The sequence below is a fragment of the Cetorhinus maximus genome, chromosome 17, assembly GCF_964194155.1.
Source record: "Cetorhinus maximus chromosome 17, sCetMax3.hap1.1, whole genome shotgun sequence".
NCBI classification, from domain to species: domain Eukaryota; kingdom Metazoa; phylum Chordata; class Chondrichthyes; order Lamniformes; family Cetorhinidae; genus Cetorhinus; species Cetorhinus maximus.
In genome coordinates, this window is record NC_135895.1 from 80,791,858 (window position 1) to 80,812,988 (window position 21,131).

The following is a 21,131-nucleotide window of genomic DNA, read 5'->3' on the forward strand; positions in this document are numbered from 1 at the left end:
ACATTTGAGTGCTGCAGTGGAAGCTCAGATCGAGGCCACAAAATCTCAGTTTGGTATCGTGCAGGCTCAGGTTGCTATCATCATGGCTTTGGGGTGCAAGTGTTCAAAAGAGGCTTTCAGGATCTCTCAGTATCCTGCAAGCTGTTGCCCCAGCATGATTACTGAAGCACCACCCAGGGGAGAGGCAGTGGCTCATTGGAGTTTGAACCTGCTGTCCGCTCTCAGGATTACAGCATTCATATTCCCACCACTGCTGCTTCATCAGTGCCCTTACTGTTGCCTGTCAGCCAGCCAGACCAGGCTGCTGTCACCCATGCCAAGGTGATGCAGTCCAAAGCCAGGCCTTCTAGGCCCCAAGCTGCTCAGGAGTATCCTGCAAGGCCATCTGTAGTCAGCAACCTTTCACTAGCCATTCTGTAGCCACTGAGGTAGCACTTACAGAATACGGTCCCACCGAAGTCAATGGACTTTTGAATGGCTTGTTGCATTTTATGGCCTCACCCACACCACGACAGGGGCTGGAAAATTCCAGCCAAGGAATGCGCAAGGATGATTAGTTGAATTTTTATGGGATATTGGATTGTTGTTGGATAACGTTCATATGAAATGGTTGGCTTCTTTCAGGAATTTGACCAAGGGTGCTGCGATGGTCAGTGACAGAGGGATTGTAAGGTGTTGTGCTGCGTTCAATGGGGATTGGAGCATGTGTTCTCAAAAGCCGGAGGTGAACCAGATGCTCGTGGACGGCTGGGCCGAGCTGCCTTTCCCTTTTGCTTCCTCCTCCTCCTGAAGTGGTCACTGATTCCCTGGTGCCCTCATGATGACCAGGTTGTGGAGGATACAGCAGATAACCACAAATCAGGACTCACACTTTGGCAGGTACTGGATGGCTCCTCAAGAGTGGTCCAGACAGTGAAACTTGCTTCAGCATCCCAGTGGTCTGCTCTATGATGCTTCACATGGTGGCATGGCTCACATTGTACACATACTGGCCTCATGTGGTTGGGTTGCAGTGGGGAGTCATGAGCCTAGTGTAAAGTGAAAATCCCTTATCGCCTAGCAGCCATCCAATGGTTTGGCAGGGTGGAAAGAGAATAGTGGACTGGTGCAGGATGAATACGTCAGGAGTACTGCCAGGACAGCAGGCATTCAACCAGTGTGGTGTGCTGAGTATGATTGCACACAAACAACACTTTCGCAGTTGTGATACATTTCAGCATCAAGATGTGTCACCTGTGTCCTCTATTTGGGTAAAACCACATGTGACATTCATGTCATACCTGCAAGGTTATAATATTCCTAACTTTCAATATACAGACTTCAGTCAATGCGGATGTGAAAATTAACTTTAAAAAAAAAGTGGTCAAAATGCTGCCCAAGGTGGCCTACAAGGGTCAGGTAACTTTGTGATTTCTGCACAAGGGATTAACTCACGTCTGAACATGTTTCTGGAAAGTGCTTAATGGGTAAATGACTGTGGGTGGAATGCCTTTCTTTGAATAGATAGTCGCAACGTGAAACCGCCTGTGAATTTGCACCTCCTATTGACTGGATATTTACCAAAACTCAAAATCAATAGCCCTCCTAGATGCAGTGTCTGTGTCAGCGAGCTTGACCCCTGACGAAGAAAGCTGCAGAGAAACCAGTTATCCCAATGAGTGCGAACAGCCACCATTAAAACTCCATTGTGTAGCAACGGCTTCAACTTCAAACCAGTTATGTGGACAATGGAGGTGTTGATCGCGGACGGGGGGTGGGGATCACATGAATGAAACAGACCTCAGATCATAAATTCTTTTACTCCCAGAGCCAGGGGGTGACAGAGCAGTCTGAATACCAACAGGGCAAGAGGGACCATCCTCCAGCAAGAGGGACAGCACTCTGCCTAACTAGCAGTCAAGCCAGGCTGAGAGAGACAGGGACTAATTCATTTTCACCTGCAAAGCTTCACCCTGACACAACTTGGCCACAACTTCATCTGGAGACCCATAGGCTTCCAACTTCCTTTCATCCAAAGAACCACGAGTGGGAACCAATGCACGCATTTTTAAAGCACTGAAATCTGGACACATGATTTACTACTTGTATTTTCTTTTGCTAATAACCTAAACGAATGCTTGTCTCTTGAATCCATCTTTGCTTGTCTGTATAACTGTGTGCATGAGGGAGTGAATGTATTTCATTGCGTTTATATTTCGGGGTGTTATGTGAATAAACATTATCCTTTCTTTTGACTTTAAACTCACCCAAATGCCTACTTCATGTTTATATGAAGATTTATGAGAGAAGACAATGAATCCCCCCTCTCCTGGAATAAAGAGCCTCCATCGCCAGCCTGACTCAGCAGTGGACAGCAAACTGGGGAGATTTTAGATATGTCACCTCCTCCAGCCTGAAACGAACCTGACACAAAAAAGTGCATGGTTACGGTCACCTTCACAACCACTGGCACTGCCTGTTTGCATGGCTCTGAGGCTGCATGTTTGGTTCCAAGAGGTGGCAGCATTCTGTGGGCCTCTTGAATTGCTCAGAATGCACACATGTCTCCTGGCTTAGGTGTGAGTAAGAGAAGTCTCCCAGAAAGCCCTGCTGAGGACCTTCCCCCCCACACCCCCCCATTCCTCTCCATGTGAGCAGTTTGTCTTGTCCTTAGCTGCCTCTGCACCATCTCCCTCTCATGCTGCAGCCCAGGGGAGAATGTAACTTTAGCAGCCATAACATGGATCGGGTGGTGTGCCCAGAACACCTGCAGTCACAACAAATGCCTTCACCACATACGCACCATTCCCTGCAGACTTCATCAACCGTAACCAACTGCTCAAAACACCTAGCATTCCATAAACAAAAACAAAAATTGCTGGAAAAACTCAGCAGGTCTGACAGCATCTGTGGAGAGAAAGACAGAGTTAAAGTTTCGAGTCCGTGTGACTCTTCATTAGCATTCCTTAAACTCGCATAGGGCCTGTAGAGAGTAATCAGAAATTAACCTGCCAATTGTTGATGATCCCTTTAAATAATGGTGGGGTTCCTTCCTGCTGCTGAAGTGAGCATGAGCAGTGGCATGCCATTTTGGTACCAAAAACAGCACCCTTAATGCCAAAACCATGGACATTATGGAGCCCAATTTGCAGTCAATGTTTCAGTCTTAATTACTACGTTTAGTTAACAGGAATTTCAGATTTTCTTTTCTGTGACATGGAGGAAGATCAAACAGAACTGTGTCCTGGATCAATCTTCAAAATGATTTCCATTCATTTGTCTCAATAGTCATGTTTGCATTTCAATATCCAGGGTTGATTCGAGTTATAGGACTAAAAATTGATCCCGTGCACATTTTTTGGTTACAGGGTTCACGATTCACAATTCTGCCCATGCTGGTTCCTGTTGAAGCAGAAAGCATGCAAACTTTGTGCTGCCTCCCCATTTAGAAGATTTCTGCATGCAGCCCAGCATGACTCCCACTGCAGTCTGGCTGCACACTCAATGTGGGATTATTAGCATGCAAAGCTAGCACACGTTCCAGCTAGCCTCCAACTCTTACAGGAAGCCTTTCCCACTTCAATGGAAGCTGCTGTTGAATACCAGATGCAACTGCAACCAAGAGATGTTGCAACACCAGTGCAGAGAGGGAGGGTTCTGCCATTCACAGATGCAACACTGGAGGCTTTTATCATGGAGCTGCACAGGAGGAGGGAGGCCATATTGCCACTAGGAGATCAGGAAGCTCTCAAGGAATGCTTTCTGAAGGGAGTGGGAGCATGTGTACATGGAGGTCAATTCCCAGAGATCTGAGGACTCAGCAGTGCTGGCGCAAGAAGTTTAATGACCTCACATGGATGGTTAAAGTCTGCACATGACCTCTCATCTCCACCACACCACCAATCTCTCATGCAGCCGAATGCACCACACCCCCATCTGTCAACCTGTTAGCAGGCCATAGCAGTAAGGACTCACACCTAATATTCACATACTCAACCTCACTCTCATATTTTCTACTGATTCCAACCTCACACCCACCTCTCACTGCCCCCATATATCTCCAGCTACTCAACTATGGCAGGCACATCACCCAACCACTGTGCTACACAAACACTGACATTCTGCCCTCTCTCTTGTAGGACAAGGTGTCACACAGCAAAAGGGAGCAGCACAGAGCCTGTAGAGTTCAGGCATGCGTTCATCCACACAGTCAGCCTGACAGAATAGAAGCTGCTCCCAACCATGGGGCCAGTTGCAACATAGCATTTAGCATCCAGCACCTGATGATGGTATGTTACTGCCAATGGCCCTTCTCAATGGCCCCCCTCACCCAGATCTGCTATCTGTCATGCTGTACAAGCTGCAGGTGGTAGGACCATGGACCTCTTGCTTTACACGCCCCGGCACAACCCCTCCCTCACCCCAAAACCTCTTTTATGGTTTCAGATACCCAAGAGTTGCCATCTATCTAGCCACAGCAGCCTCAGGTAGAAGGGTAAGAGCAACTCTACACCACCGATGAAGAAGCACCATACTTGATCCAACAACTGCAGCCACAGCTGACATTGTGCTACCCTCTAAGGTATGAACAGAGTCAGGGTATGTACTTGGTGAGTCACCGAGCATGAGTGGACCATGACAAGGCTGGGGGAAAGGATAGCATGTGCCAGCTCCCAGAGAGCAAGGTCGTAACAACTTCTGCTACAAGGTACTCACAGGAGGACTTTGATGGGGCGGCATACAGGAGAATGCTGATGAATACGCACACTGAGGTGCTTGGTTCATTGGCAGGTCTTCCAGACAGCCTCCTGCCCATTTAATTGGATGTGTTGTCTAATAAAGATGTTACTAAAAAGGTTTTCATGGGTGATTTTTATTATTGGATGGTGACCAAGAGGAAGTTGGGTTGAGGTGCTCAGATGGTGAGACATGGTGGATTCATGGTGGCAAAGGGATGCAGTTTTATTGAAAGCAGAGTCTGAGAAGACACTCTCTGACAGCCCATCCAGAGTGAAGAATTCAGGATTCTCCCTGCCTCTCCCATCTTCCTCCTGATGTAACCTCTGGATTCCTGGAGATAAATGGCTATGTCCTCATGATGGCAATGCTATAGAGGGGGTAGCAGGCCACCACGAACACCCATAGCCCCTGCAGTATGCACTACAGGGCTTGCCCCGAGCAGTCAAGGCAAAGGGAACTACAGCTTGAGCAGTCTGACTGCCTGCTCCACAAGGTTTCTTCTGACTCCATTATACACCACAGTTCTGGTAGAGTTGGGTAGTGGAGAGAGGGTCATTAGACACAGCTACAGAGGGTAGCCTTTATCCACAAGGAACCAGCCTCTGATTCCCCCATGAAGCCCAAAATTGGTGGGTAGGACTAAATGGCACGGGATGAATGCATTGGGGTTGCTGCCAGGACGCTGGGCATTCACCAACATTATGTATTGGTGTGGTCACACCACGCGTTTAGAAAATAGTGGCCCTTACCATTCCTATACCTCTCCAGCTTGAAATGGGTCAAGTGCATGTAATCAGTGGCAACCTGCACCATTGGACCTGCACCTGCCGAAGCCATGTGTACTCTCATACTGCTTCTCCTCTCGTACTGCTTCTTCCGACTGAGAATGAAACAGAGTGTACTCTCCTCTTATGGCATACATGTCCTACATAACCTCCTGGGTGCTCTGATGGGCTATGTACTTGGAAATGATTGAGATGCTGCCCACTTCTGCCTGAAAGACCCGGATGCCTGAAAGTTCAATGCCACTTTACAGCCACTGGCAGGGCCATCCTTGCCCTGGTTCAAGGCTCCAGGTCGGGTTGGTGGAGTTGGCAGAGTTCAGTGACCACCTCCTTGTTGAACCCGAGTTGCCTCCTGGGTCAGGTAGAAGTAGGACAGAAGTGCTCCCGAAAAACCCTCAGCAGAATGGCATTCTGTGGAGATCCCTCCTCCCCCGCCCTCTTTGCAGAGCTTCTTCTCTCTGCAACATTCACTCCACCCCATGGTCACGTTGTTGACCAAGACGACTGCAAAAACAGCCTCCATACCTCGGTCACCAAATCCTGCGTTCTCCCAGATTTTGAACACTAGCTCTCCAAAACATCTCCAGAAACATGACACAGCTCTTCCACAAACTCAGCCTAAGTAGAAGCAAATCAAAAGCACCTCAACTGCAATTTGGTATCTGGCCCTTTAAAGAAAGTTCTGATTAGAGATCACAGACCTGAACCATTAACCCTGTTTCTCTCTCAACAATGCTGCCGGACTAGATCAGTATTTTCAGCACTTCTGCTTTTTATCTCAAATTTCCAGCATCCTCAGTATTTTGTGCTTGTTTAAATAGTTTTGCTGGGGAGATCCTAATGCTGCTGCCACCCTTCAGCTGGGAGTGGTCAGAACAGGCATTGTACGGACAGTCGCAGGTTCAGTTTCTGAAAGCAGTGTCAAATCAGCTGGAATGGCTGTTTGATATCATGGAAGCTCCACTCATGAGCCTTCCAGTGTACTCACTGTACTGAGATAAAAGCAAAGAACTGCGGATGCTGGAAATCCAAAACAAAAACAGAAACAGAAATACCTGGAAAAACTCAGCAGGTCTGGCAGCATTGGCGGAGAAGAGCACAGAACTGTTGAAGGGTCATGAGGACTCGCAACGTCAACTGTGCTCTTCTCCGCCGATGCTGCCAGACCTGCTGAGTTTTTCCAGGTATTTCTGTTTCTGTTTTTGTACTCACTGTACTGCCCCCACTAGCGCACTTCCTAGAACAGGGTGATGTGTGGAGCGTGCCGGTAGTGGTCGCAAGCATGGGCAGCACCAGTTTCTTAATTCAGGGCTTCCGCAGCTTCAGTCGTAGCAGCTCTACAGAGCCCAATGTAAACTTCTGCTGCAGTTCAACTGCATTTTCAACAGTGCCACCTCAATTGTTATAGTGCTGACCAAGAGAGGGCAGTGTGTTGCTGGATAAAATGTTCACAGAGACAGGCTTGAAATGAAAATCTGCCGATAAAATATGGGCCTTCACTATTGTCCCAGATTTTTTAAACAACTACGTTACTCCAAGTAGGCTTAGTTCTGCACATTTACAAATCTCAGTGCAATATTTAACAGGAACACCAGTAGACAGTAAGGTTGCCAACTCTGGTTAGATGTATTTCTGGTGTTTTCATCGTTGACCACCCACGTCCAAATGACCTTCCTAGTTAAACAGGCATTTTTCCCATTTCCAATATAACTAATAAACAACCAGTTCAGAGAAAATGAAATAAACACAATATTTGAAATGCCCTATGATTTTTCTCCTTCGATTGCTTGCAACAGCGTCCAAGATATGAATGCTCAACTCCTGGAGACTCCAGGGCATTCCTGGAGAATAGGTAACTCTTGCCCAACAGGAAAACAACAAGGGGAGTGCTGCTCCCCTTAAAATGAGATCACAATTCAAAGTACTCATTATCTAATACATCCGAGCATCAGAATATGAATTTTATATCCTTACCAATCTTGGTAAACAACTAAACATTCCATCTTTCAGGAAGACAGTGTATGTCTACAAGCAGCCAAAAGCTCCAAGAAGCCCAGTCTCGCTTTATAATCTGATCTGGGTGAATGAATACCAGATGATAGTAGCGAGAGGGAGGAAGGAGCGAGAAAGCCAGCCGTACAGACATGTATTGAGATAATGAGCTCTATAGAAAAGTTCTCTTTGTTATGCCTTTGATGAATACATGCTCATCTGTTGCAGAGGCTGCATTGAAAATTCTTATTCATTCCACATGTCTCAGACTGATTTTGAGTTGATTATCATTGCATGAATATAGTTTCACTTCTTGATTTCTCTTTCCTCTTGCCAATTGCAGTGCCACAACCTTGTTGACACCAGCAGGCTCACACCAAACACAGAAAAAAATTTGGTGAGTTCAAAGTCTGGATAGCTCATTACTACCCACAAGGCATCCGACAATACCAGTTCTGGATTGTATGAGTTTACTGGAAAGTTTTAATTAATTAAAATGTAAAGAAATTAGATTGAAAATGTGCAATGCACCAGCCACAGCTTTTATGTCAATACCAACCCTGGGACAATTCAGAGGAAGCGGATACAGGTAAATCAGAGCTGTTCAACCTGAGTTGAAACACTTAGTCAGCTGTAGATGCTGGCAGCCTAGGGTTAACCTGCAATCATTTGAACTACAAGATCAAGAGATAAATAAATAATCCAGAGCAAAGCGAGGGCACAGGGAGCCCAGGCAAGAGCGAGGGCACAGGGAGCCCAGAGCAGAGCCAGGGCAGAGAGCGCCCAGGGCAGAGCGAGCACACAGGGAGCCCAGCGCAGAGCGAGCACACAGGGAGCCCAGAGCAGAGCGAGGACACACAGGGAGCCCAGAGCAGAGCGAGGACACACAGGGAGCCCAGAGCAGAGCGAGGACACACAGGGAGCCCAGAGCAGAGCGAGGACACACAGGGAGCCCAGAGCAGAGCGAGGACACACAGGGAGCCCAGAGCAGAGCGAGGACACACAGGGAGCCCAGAGCAGAGCGAGGACACACAGGGAGCCCAGAGCAGAGCGAGAACACACAGGGAGCCCAGAGCAGAGCGAGGACACACAGGGAGCCCAGAGCAGAGCGAGGACACACAGGGAGCCCAGAGCAAAGCAAGGACACAGGGAGCCCAGAGCAGAGCAAGGACACAGGGAGCCCAGAGCAAAGTGAGGACACACAGGGAGCCCAGAGCAGAGCGAGGACACACAGGGAGCCCAGAGCAAAGCGAGGACACACAGGGAGCCCAGAGCAGAGCGAGGACACACAGGGAGCCCAGAGCAAAGCGAGGTCACACAGGGAGCCCAGAGCAGAGCAAGGGTACAGGGAGCCCAGAGCAAAGCGAGGACACACAGGGAGCCCAGAGCAGAGCGAGGACACACAGGGAGCCCAGAGCAGAGCAAGGGTACAGGGAGCCCAGAGCAGAGCGAGGACACACAGGGAGCCCAGAGCAGAGCGAGGACACACAGGGAGCCCAGGGCAGAGCGAGGACACACAGGGAGCCCAGGGCAGAGCGAGGACACACAGGGAGCCCAGGGCAGAGCGAGGACACACAGGGAGCCCAGAGCAGAGCGAGGACACACAGGGAGCCCAGAGCAGAGCAAGCACACAGGGAGCCCAGGGCAGAGCGAGGACACAGGGAGCCCAGAGCAAAATGCACACACCTAGAGCCCAGAGGAGAGCGAGTACACTCAGAGCCTAGAGTGGAGCAAGGCAGAGACAGAATGAATCATTTTTGGGAAGAGGTCCACCACCAGCAACGCAGGGCATCTAGGGATTGTAAATAAATGCAACCATACCACAAATTAAATATAGTCTTCAAAATTTCTTTCAGCAGTTAAGGTGGACCTTTTCTTTGTACCACTACAGTCTTTATGCTAATGGTGGTCAAACGAGTTTTGAGTCACTGATGATTAGTTATGTGAAGAGAAAAAGATTGGTGAAGACAAATGTAGGTCCCTTATAGTCTGAAACAGGGTAATTTATAATGGGGAACAAAGAAATGGCTGACCAACTAAATACATACTTGGGTTCTGTCTTCACAAAGGAGGACACAAATAACATACCAGAAATATTGGGGAACACAGTGCTTAGTGAGAGGGAGGAACTGAAAGAAATTAGTATTAGTAGGGAAATGGTGTTGGGGAAAATGATTGGATTGAAGGCCGATAAATCCCCAGGGCCTGATCATCTACATCCTAGAGTAATTAAGGAAGTGGCCCCAGAAATAGCGGATGAATTGGTGGTTATCTTCTGAGATTCTATAGACTCTGGTACAGTTCCTACAGATTGGAGGGTAGCTAATGTAACCCCGCTATTTAAAAAGAGAGGTAGAGAAAATACAGGGAATTATAGGCCAGTCAGCTTGACGTCGGTAGTGGGGAAAATACGAGAGTCCATTATAAAAGATTTAATAACTGAAAATAATTGGAAAACAGTGGCAGAATTGGACAGTGTCAGCATGGATTTACGAAAGGGAAATCATGCTTGACAAATCTACTGGAATTTTTCGAGAATGTAACTAGTAGAATTGATGAAGGGGAGCCAGTGAATGTGGTTTATTTGGACTTTCAGAAGGCTTTTGACAAAGTCCCACATAAGAGATTAGCATGTAAAATTAAAGTGCATGGGATTGGGGGTAGTGTATTGAGATGGATAGAAAACTGGTTGGCAGGCAGGAAACAAACAGTAGGAATAAACGGGTCTTTTTCTGAATGGTAGGCAGTGACTAGTGGGGTACCGCAGGGATCGGTGCTGGGACCCCAGCTATTCACAATATATATTAACGATTTAGATGAGGGAACTAAATGTAATATCTCCAAATTTGCAGATGACACAATGCTGGGTGGGAGGGTGAGCTGTGAGGAGGATGCAATGATGCTTCAGTGTGATTTGGATAAGCTGAGTGAGTGGGCAAATGCATGGCAGATGCAGTACAATGTGGATAAATGCAAGGTTATCCACTTTGGTAGCAAAAACAGGAAAGCAGATTATCTGAATGGCTAAAAATTGAGAGAGGGGAATGCGCAACGAGACCTGGGTGTCCTCGTACACCAGTCGCTAAAGGTAAGCATGTAGGTGCAGCAGGTGGTAAAGGCGGCAAATGGTATGTTGGCCTTCATAGCGAGAGGATTCGAGTACAAGAGCAGGGATGTCTTGCTGCAATTTTACAGGGCCTTGCTGAGGCCACACTTGGAATGTTATGTGCAGTTTTGGTCTCCTTATCTGAGGAAGGATGTTCTTGTTATAGAGGGAGTGCAGTGAAGGTTTACCAGATTGATTCCTGGGATGGCGGGACTGACATATGAGGAGAGATTGAGTTGGCTAGGATTATATTCGCTGGAGCTCAGAAGAATGAGGGGGATCTCACAGAAGCCTATAAAATTCTAACAGGGGTAGACAGGGTAGATACAGGATGTTCCCGATGGTGGGGGTGTCCAGAACCAGGGGTCACAGTCTGAGGATATGGGGTAGACCATTTAGGACTGAGATGAGGAGAAATTTCTTCACCCAGAGAGTGGTAAGCCTGTGGAATTCGCTACCATAGAAAGTAGCTGAGGCCAAAACATTGTATGTTTTCAAGAAGGAGTTAGATATAGCTCTTAGGATGAAAGGGATCAAAGGATGTAAGGAGAAAGCGGGAGCAGTCTATTGAGTTGGATGATCAGCCATGATCATGATGGCGGAGTAGGCTCGAAGGGCCGAATGGCCTACTCCTGCTCCTAGTTTCTATGTTTCGATGATTGGAACGATTTACATATCCAAGTCAGCAAGGTCTGTGCGCTATGAAATACATAATGTTTCTACGATCTTGCAAATACCTTTTTTGAAGTTCTTGATGATGGAGCTTGTGGACGTAGGAGGTATATTGAAGTAAACCTGATGTCTTTCTGCCATGTATCGTGTAGATAATACACACTGTGGCCATAATACACCATTGATAGTGGGGTGAATGAAGTCCAGTGGCAAGCAGCACAAATAGAAAACCTGATTTGTCCTGGATAGTTTTGTGCTTTTTTGGGTGTTATTGCGCCTAACTTTATTCAGGCCCATATTGGTTATTACAGTACACGCTTCATTGGGAATAGTGCGATAGAAGTAATGGTACTGGACCAGTAATCCTAAGGCCTGGACTACTCACCATAGAAGCTGGGAAATTTAAATTCAATTAAAAATTCTGGAATAAAACTAATCTCAGTTATGATGGCCATGAAATTACTGGATTGTCTTCAAAATCCATCCGGCTCACCAATGTCCTATAGGGAAGGAAATCTACCAACTTTACCTACTCCGCCACATGAAACAGAAGATGGTTGATGAGAAGAAACCGGCTCCCTAGAAGGAAGCCAAGAAAACCTTGAAGAAACCGTCAGCAAGTGCGGGGAGAAGGTCAAAGGGGAGTTATTCCATCTCCATCTACAAATTGATGAAGCAGGCTCAACCCGACACCGGCATCTCCTCCAAGGCCATGAGCATCATGAACTTGTTCGTGAACGTATTGAGCGTATTGCAGGCGAGGCTTCCCGCCTGGTCCATTACAACAAGTGCAGCACCATTAGCTCCCGGGGGATCCAGACTGCCATGCGCCTGCTGCTGGCCAAGCACGCCACGTCATGCCAAGTACACCAGCTCCAAGTAAAACTTCATATGTGCCTCCAGACCCACAGCAATGTGGTTGATTTTTAATTGCCTTCTGAAATGGCCTAGCAAGCCACTTAGTTAAGGCCTATTAGAGATGGGCAATACATGTTGCCCTTGCCAGCAACGCCTACATCCTGTGAATGGATTTTAAAAACCCTGCCCAATCGACTCTGCAAAATCCTTCTCAATAACATCTGGGAATTTGTGCCAAAACTGGGAGAGTTGTCCCACAGGGCTAGTCAAACTCACCGAATCATACCTTTCAACCAATATCACTGACTCGTCAATCATCATCCCTGGATATTTCCTGTCCCACCAGCACAGTGGTATACGGTCGAGAGTAAGTTGCATTGGGAGTCCTCAACAATTAATGCAGACTCCATGATGTCTGAAGGCATCATATCAAAAATGGGCAAGGAAACCTCCTGCTGATTACTACTTACTACCCTCTCTCAGCTAATGAATCAGTCCCCCTCCATGTTGAACACCACTTGGAGGGTAGCAAGGGCACAGAATTTACTCTGGGTGAGGGACTTCAATTCCATTACTGACTGAGCTGGCCAAGTTCTGAAGGAAATATCTGACAGGCTAGCTCTGTGGCAGGTGGTGAGAGAACTAATAAGAGGGAAAAACCAACTTGTCCTCATCTCACCAATCTACTTGTCACAGGTGAATCTGCCAATGCCAGCATTGGTCAGGGTCACCATCGCACAGTCCTTGTGGAGACTGTCCTATCTTCACGTTGAGGATACTGTCTATCATATTGTGTGGCACTAGATTCAGGACAGATCTAGTAGCTTAAAACTGGGCATTCATGAGACATTGTGGGCCAGCCACAGCAACAGAATTGTATTCAACAACAAACTGTAACCTGGCATATCCTTAACTCTTCCACCAAAATCAAGCCACGGGATCAACCCTGATTCAATGAGGAGTCTATCAGAGCATGCCAGGGCCATCACTTGGCACACTGAACAATGGGGTGTCAACACAAAAACTGAAAATGCTGGAAAAACTCTGCAGTCTAACAGCATCAATGGAGAGAAAAACAGAGTTAATGTTTCGAGTCTGTATGACTCTTCTTCAGAGCTAAAGAGAAGTAAAAATGTGATGCAATTTATACTGTTTAAGGGGGATGGGGGAGGTGAAGCTGGATAGAAGGTCAGCGATAGGTGGGGGCAAAGGAGAGATTGACAAAGATGTCAGTGGGGTGTCAACCTGGTCAAGCTATAACACAGGAACACATGCATGCTAAATAGCAGAAGTAGCATGTAATAGGCAGAGTTAAGTGATCCCATGACCAATGAATCAGATCAAAGCTCTGCACTTCTACCACATCCAGTCAAGAATTCACAGGAGGAGGCTGCTCCAAAAATAGTTGCATCCTCAATGATGAGGGAGCCCAGTACATCAGCGCATAAGACAAGACTGATGCGTATGCAATCATCTTCAGCCAGGTGAACTGAGTGGATGATCCATCTCTGACTCCTCCAGAGGTCCCCAGCATCACACATGACAATCTTCAGCCAATTTGATTCACTTCACATAATACTGGACACAGCAAAGGCTATTGATCCCAACAACATCTCAGTTGAAGTACTAAGGACTTGTGCTCCAGAACAAGCCGTACCTCTTGCCAAGCTGCAACAGCTATAACACTGTCAAAGAGGCTTTGGCAAGTTGTTGTAGTGAATCTTGTAGATGGTGCACACTGCTGCCAGCCTGCCACTGTACGCCAGTGGTGAAGGGAGTGAATGTTTAAGGTGGTGGGTGGGGTGTTGATAAAGCAGGTGCTTTGTCCTGGATGGTATTGGGTATCGTTGGAACGGTACTCATCCAGGCAAGTGAAGACTATTCCATCACTCCTGGCTTGTGCCTTGTAGATGGCAGGCAGGCTTTGGGGAGTCAGGAGTTGAGCTCTGCGTTGCAGGATTCCCAGCCTCTGACCTCCTCTTGTAGCCATAGTATTTACATGCAGTTAATTGTCAGGAGGAACTCATTAAGTGATATCTTGGGGATGCAATAATTAGTCTCAGCCAACTTTCATAATGTCAGGTTTGACTTCAATCTCTGAAGATTTTCTCCTTGACCTCAAGTTCTTTTTTGGGTTGCTTGGTGCCATGTTGCTGACAGCTAGACCATGTCTGTAATAATGGCTGAAGCCAATGACAAGAAACAATTCATGGGTGAGCAGGTGCCATTCAAATTACGGAATGATAGAGTGGTTACGGCAACTCAGCTAGACCCACTCCCCTGCCTTTTTTTCAAAACCTGCAAATTTTTTCTGTACTGATGGTTATCCAATTCTCTTTTGAATGCCACGATTGGATCTGCCCCCACTCACTGCACAATAAAGTTTTACCTCATTTTGCCATTCATCTTAAATCTATGTCCTCTGATTCATGACCCTTCCACCAATGGGAACAGTTTCACCCTATCTACACTGTCCCGACCCGTCATGATATCCTCCCAGCTTCTCCAATCTATCACTAAACTGAAGTCCCTCATCGCTGGAACTGTTCTCGTAAATCTCTTCTGCACCCTCTCTAATGTCTTCACATCCTTCCTAAAGCGTGGTGCCCAGAATTGGGACAATACTCCTGCTAAGGCCCAACCTCTTGTACTCTATGCCTTTTTAAAACACCCAGGATCCTGAATGCCTTTTGAACCACTTTATCACCTTTCCTGCCACCTTCAATGATTTGTACACATATAGCCCCAGGTCCCTCTGCTCTTCCATCCACTTTAGAATCGTATCAATTCACAGTTCTCGGCATTAAATTTCATCTGCCACATGTCTGCCCATTCCGTCAGCCTCTCTGCGTCCTCTTGAAGTCTATCATTAGCACCCTCACAATTCATAAAACTTCCAAGTTTTGTGTCATGTGCAAATTTTGAAATGGTTGTGCAGTGCACAACCAAGTTTACATCAGAACAAAGATCAGAAAAACCAGTGGTCCTAATACAACCCATGGGGATCCCCACTGTATACCACTATGTATCCTCCAGTCCCAAAAAACAGTTCATCACTACTTTCTGTTTTCTGTCACCAGCCAACTTTGTATCCATGCTGCCATTGCTCCTTTTATTCTGTGGACTTTAACTTCGCTGATAAGCTTGTCATGTGGCACTTTATCAAATGTCTTCTGCTAGTCCATGTAAACCACATCAACCCCACTACCCTCATCAACCTTCCCGGTTACCTCAAGAAACTCAATCAAGTTAGTTAAACACAATTTGCCCTTAACAAATCTGTGATCTAAATCCTTAATCAATCTGCATTTTCCCAAGTGACTGTTAATTTTGTTGCAAATTATTGTTTCTAAAACCTATTGGTCCTGGTTAAGTCACATTCTAAGCAGATGAGCCAATATGAGCAGGTACCTGAAGTCCTTTTAACAATGCTTTTTTTTAATGAATGACTTGTTTTAAAACTGTGTTTACCCCTAGAATTTGATCTGTCAGCAAGACTTTGCATCTGTCTGCTTGTTTCTAAAAGCTTTCCCGCCACTGAGGTTAAAATGATTGGCCTGTAGTTGCTGGGTTTATCCTTTACCAACTTATTTTGAACATTTGCAATTTCTCTTCTCCTCTTGCGCCGCCCATATATCCAAGGAGATTGGAAGACCCTGGCTAATGCCTCTGCAATTCCACCCTCATTTCCCTCAGAATCCTCGAATGCATCTGATCCAGTCCTGGTGGCTTATCAATTTATCAAGTACAGCCAACCTTTCTACTACCTTCTCAATCAATTTCTTGCTTATTTCTAGCAGTTTTTTTGGAATCTTTGATTCCAATTTGGGCCTCTTCTGTTCTCACTCTACTAAAATTGTCCCTCCCCCAATTAACTATTTTTATTCTGGATTGTTCCTTGCCTAGCTAGCTTAAGCATTATGACATGATCATCATTGTCCCCCAAAATATCCCTCTATTGACACTTGATCCATTTAACCACTTCATTACCCAGAACAGATCCAGCAATGCCACTTTCTTGTTGGGCTGAAAAAAACACCAATCTAGAAAATTCTCCTGAATATATTTCAGCAACTCTTTCCCCGCTCTGCCTTTTACACTTTTACTATCCCAGTCTATATTAGGATAATTAAAGTTCCCCATTATAACTATTCTACAGCTTTTGCACTTCTGTGTAAACTCCTTGCAAATTTGTTCCTCTATATCCTTCCTACTAGTTGGAGGCCTGTAGAATACACCCGGTAACATAATGGTACCTCTAATGTATTGAACTAGGGAAGTCCACAGTAATTCCAGGTATGGCTGATGATTGGCCAGGCAACCCATCACAGTAATTGGATTTGGAGAGCTGGCCTACCACTAGGTGCTGGCATTCCACTCACCTGATTCCAACTAGTTACCTTATGGATTGAATGGTCCTACCTGGGCAAGGAGCAGGAAATCTTACCAGTGTTCTCCAGTGGGTAAGCTGCAACTTCGAGGTGATTAAATTCCAGCAGTATGTCTGTGCACGCATGGGGGCACCAACTGTCGTCAATCTGCCTTGCTCTCTTGCCTTGGGTAGTCTATGTCTTCTGACCGGGAAGTGTACGCACTCCAACTGAAAATCTACATGTGTAAAGTGGCTTGCTTTGGACACTAATCAGCGTATTCATGGAATTACAGCACAGAAAGATGCCATTCTGCTCCTTGTTCTTGTATAGCTCTTTGAAAGAGCTATCAAATTATCACTCCCCTGCTCTTTCCCCAATGATAATGAATTTCTGTGCTTGCAGCTAACCAAAAAACAGATTTGCGAAGCTGTCTACATGATACACAGGGAGCTCACTTTGTCTGCTCACTATTTACATCAATTTTAAATGCTCCATATCTCCAGCAGTTAAAAATGCTGCTTTAAGAGTATATCTATACCCGTTCCATTTATAAAATTTACATTAAGAAAGACAAATGCTTGATGTTTCATCATGCAACAGCAAGATGCACGAAAGGTTCAGTTCAAACACAAAAAAAGTTCACAACACAAAAACATGATTTGCTGTGATCACCAGCTACACCCCCAGGTATACAACATATAGTTGCTCTGTGTCATTTCTAAATATAAACAGATAAATGCAAAGTCCTGCTGATGGATCAGATTCTAGGAATAAGCAAGAGTTTTAAAAGAAATCATTCATTAAAAAAGCATTATAAAAAGGTCTTCAGGTACCAGCTCATATTGGCTCATCTGCTTAGGATCTGACTTAACCAGGACAAATAGGTCTGGTGCCACTAATTTGAACACATGACTCTGCCAGTGACCCTTTTCTGGACCCCAAGAAGGTCTTTGATATTACTAACCATAACCATACCAACCTTCTAACACAAACTTAATAAATTAAATACAAGTCTGTCTTCAAATAAATAGGTCAAGTACTACTTAACATATGTCAGAGAGTGCCTTTGAAGTGAAAGCTGATCCAGCACCAGCTGGAGTTGGAAGTGCTCTCATCAGACGCATACTTCTTCCACAGTATGTGATAGGGTTTGGTCTCAGAGAACAGCCAGGGAAAAATATATTGTGTGATTTAGAAAGAGCTTGCATTTATATATTGTTCCTCATGACCCAAAGCACTTTACAGCCAATATAGTACTTTTGAACTGTATTCACTGCTGTAATATAGGGGAATGTGGCAGCCAATTTGCCCACAGTAAGGACCCACAAACAGCAATGAAATGAATGATCAGATATTCTGTTTGTAGGTGCTGGTTGAGGGATAAATGTTGGTCCAGGGCACCAGGAACTCCCCTGCTCTTCTCCAAAGCTTGGCTATGCGATCTCTCCTGTACACCGAGAATGCAGACATGGCCTGAGCTTAAAAATTTTTTAAAATTTAATTAAAGTTTTTTAAAAAGTTATGGACATGTCCCAACTCACATGGGAGGTCATGTCAGGGAAATTTTTTATTTCTATTTTTAATGTTTTTGATAGTAGAGGCAATCTACCTGAGGCAGCACTTAGCCTCAGGGAGATGAGTGTGCTCTTTCGTGCGCATGCGCAAAAGAGCTCACTCTCAGGTTTAGGGATTCCCCCCCACCCCCCGTCCACACAGGGAGCGCATAGCGCTTCCATGCGGACGTCACTGTAAAATGGCAGTGCGCCCCCAATTGGGGTGCCGATCAGAGGCACGCCTGTGCGCACCCGCACTTCAACTTTGCCCCCAATGGGGGGAAAATCCTGCCCTGTGAATTTCTTGGTTATGAATCTTTGGAATTATCTGCCCCAGAAGTTCGTGGATGCTCAGTCATTGGGTATATTTAAAATTAAGGTAGATAGATTTTTGGGCACAAGAAGAATGAAGGATATGGCAATAAAGTGGGAAAGAGGAGTTGAGGTAGAAGATTAGCCATGATCTTATTGAATGGGTTAAGGACTATCCTAAATAAAACCTGGTTTCAAAACACGCTCAATATACCTTTTGTTCCAAAATAAGTGGGGGGAATTTTGTGCAGTGCAGGCTATTATGAAGGAATCAGTGGGCATTGGTGAAGCCCCACCAGCCTTGCAATGAGCAAATGTAGCACCTTTTTTTTTAAACAAAAAGCAACAAATTAGATTCAAGTAATAAACTAATTAGAAAACAATAAAATACTGGAGTTATTCCGAGCAACAGGCTGGAGTACCTAAAACTAATAAAATTAATAAGTTAATATGTAGCAGCAAATATGATGTGGCAAAGATTTTGTATGTCGAACCTCCTCAACTTCCTGGAGGTCACTACTGATTAAATACAGGTATTGGAACTCCTTAAGGTGTAATTTGTTAGGCCTTGGAGAATGCTTTTGACAAAAGTTCCACATAAAAGAATCCTAACTGAACTGAAAACAATCAAAATACAGGGATATCCAAATTCATTTGGATGCTATCATAGGAATTGGGACACATGGATGACCTTGTATTGCACTATACTGAATTTTCTGTGTCTATAGTTGTGGTTCAGAAAGTCAGCAGAGGTCCTGAATATATGACTCTTGCCCTAGAACACACTGCCAGCAATGAGAAAAGGACACATTGTCTACTGGTTCCACCCTGTGTTTTACATCCATGTACAAAACCAAATCAGGCTAAGCCAAGATTAGAACCCTGTCAACTTTTCTGTAATGTCACTCCCAAATCTTCATTCAGCACATCTGGTGACCTAATATTTAAGTGAGAGGGGCAGATGCCAACACTTCAGTTCCAATTCTCACATTTCCAAATGTTATTGCATATAATTTGCAATTGTCCCTTCCTTTGGCTCAGAGTCATTTTTTCTCTGATAATTCTACTGTGAAGTGCCTTGAGATGTTTTACTATGTTAATGGCGCTATATACAATTCTGAACAGCTTCATATCTTACCTGGAAAAACAATTGTATGGATTCTCTTCAACATAGGTTTCATTAGCATACATTGACATTACTATGACCATCACCAACCAGGAGGATATCATTCCTTTTCAACAAGCTGCACAGATCTGCCACCCCTTCACTCTGTTACACCATTAAGACTGCCATCAAATTTTACCTGCTAGACCAATTCCACATCAGTGGGTAGCAGAGTCCATCCGTCATGGGCTCAAGCCCTAATCCATAGACATCAGCACAGAATCCAGGCTGTCATTTCAGTGCAGCACCAAGAGAGAGCTACGCTTGTCAGATGAGACATTAAACTGAGGTTTTATCTGCCTTCTCACGTAGATATAAATAATCCTATGGCCTTTCTCAAAAGAGAGCAAGGGAGTTCCTTTGGTGCCCTGACCAATATTTTATCCTTCAAATAACCATTTAAAACAAACACAGTTTTGATCATTTATCTCCTTGCTGCTTCTGGGACCTCGCTGTGTGAAAATTAGCTGCCACATTCCCTGCATTACTGTAAAACCTACAGTTCAAAAGTAATCTACTAGTTGTAAAGTGCTTTGGGATTTACTGATAATTGCAAATGGTTTCTTTCTAGACTCCAAGTTCCGACTCTGGTCTTGATGGTTCTTACCCTATTGTCCAAAAGGTTAGCATCTCAATAAAATGTTACTACTTCTCTTTTTCGAAGTCTACTTTTACTTCTCACTGAAAATTTGCTGTTCCCCAAGTAATGTGGTCGCCCTTGCTCTTCAAACAACTACCCTAATGTTCATACACTGGTACTTTCTAAAATTATGAAAGCTGCTGCTCACTTAAATTATCCCTCATCTTGAAAATCCTGGCCTAATCCATGATCACCAGTGCGGTTTTGGGCACTGTTATCCCAATAGTGACCTTATTACCTCTGAAACTCTATTTTTGAAAATGCTGATGAGTCATTTGCCATTGTCTTTGAGCAGACCCAACATTGTATACTTGTCAATAACTTATCATATGCCATTCATGCTAGGACACCATAAAGTTTTGAAGCACACATCAAATTGCCCAACGCATGCTGTAGTTTGTGGCTCATCCTCCTACCCTTATCAAATAATTCTGGAGTTCTCCAGGGTCATGTCTTTTCTTTTCACTATTTCCTCCGATCAATGACATCCTTCTACAGTAAGCCAAGCATATCCATTTGTTTGCTAATGATTCCACTTGAAATTAATCAACTTCCTTTAGACTGCAAATCTTCAAAGCATGCTGTTTTATTCCTTTTGCAGTATAATTGCTGAATGGCTACATCTTGATCTTCTCCATCAGACATTTTATTTCTCCTCAACAGGTGTTAACATCAAGTGTCAGCCTGGATTATATGTGCACAAGTCTGAGTGGAGTTTGAACCTACAACCCTTCTGACTCAAAGGTGACAGTGCTTCTGATGAACCTAGGCCCTGGGCCTCGTCATAATGTGGGGACAACTACTGCTTTCAACCAAACAATCATCAAGACATACTGAGAACATGACAATATAACTATCAGCTTTATTTTTTTACCAATCACACTAGGAATTCAGGCTGTGGTACAGCTCCATGGATGCTGCCAGTTCATTCCCTGCACAACTGCCAATCTTGATAT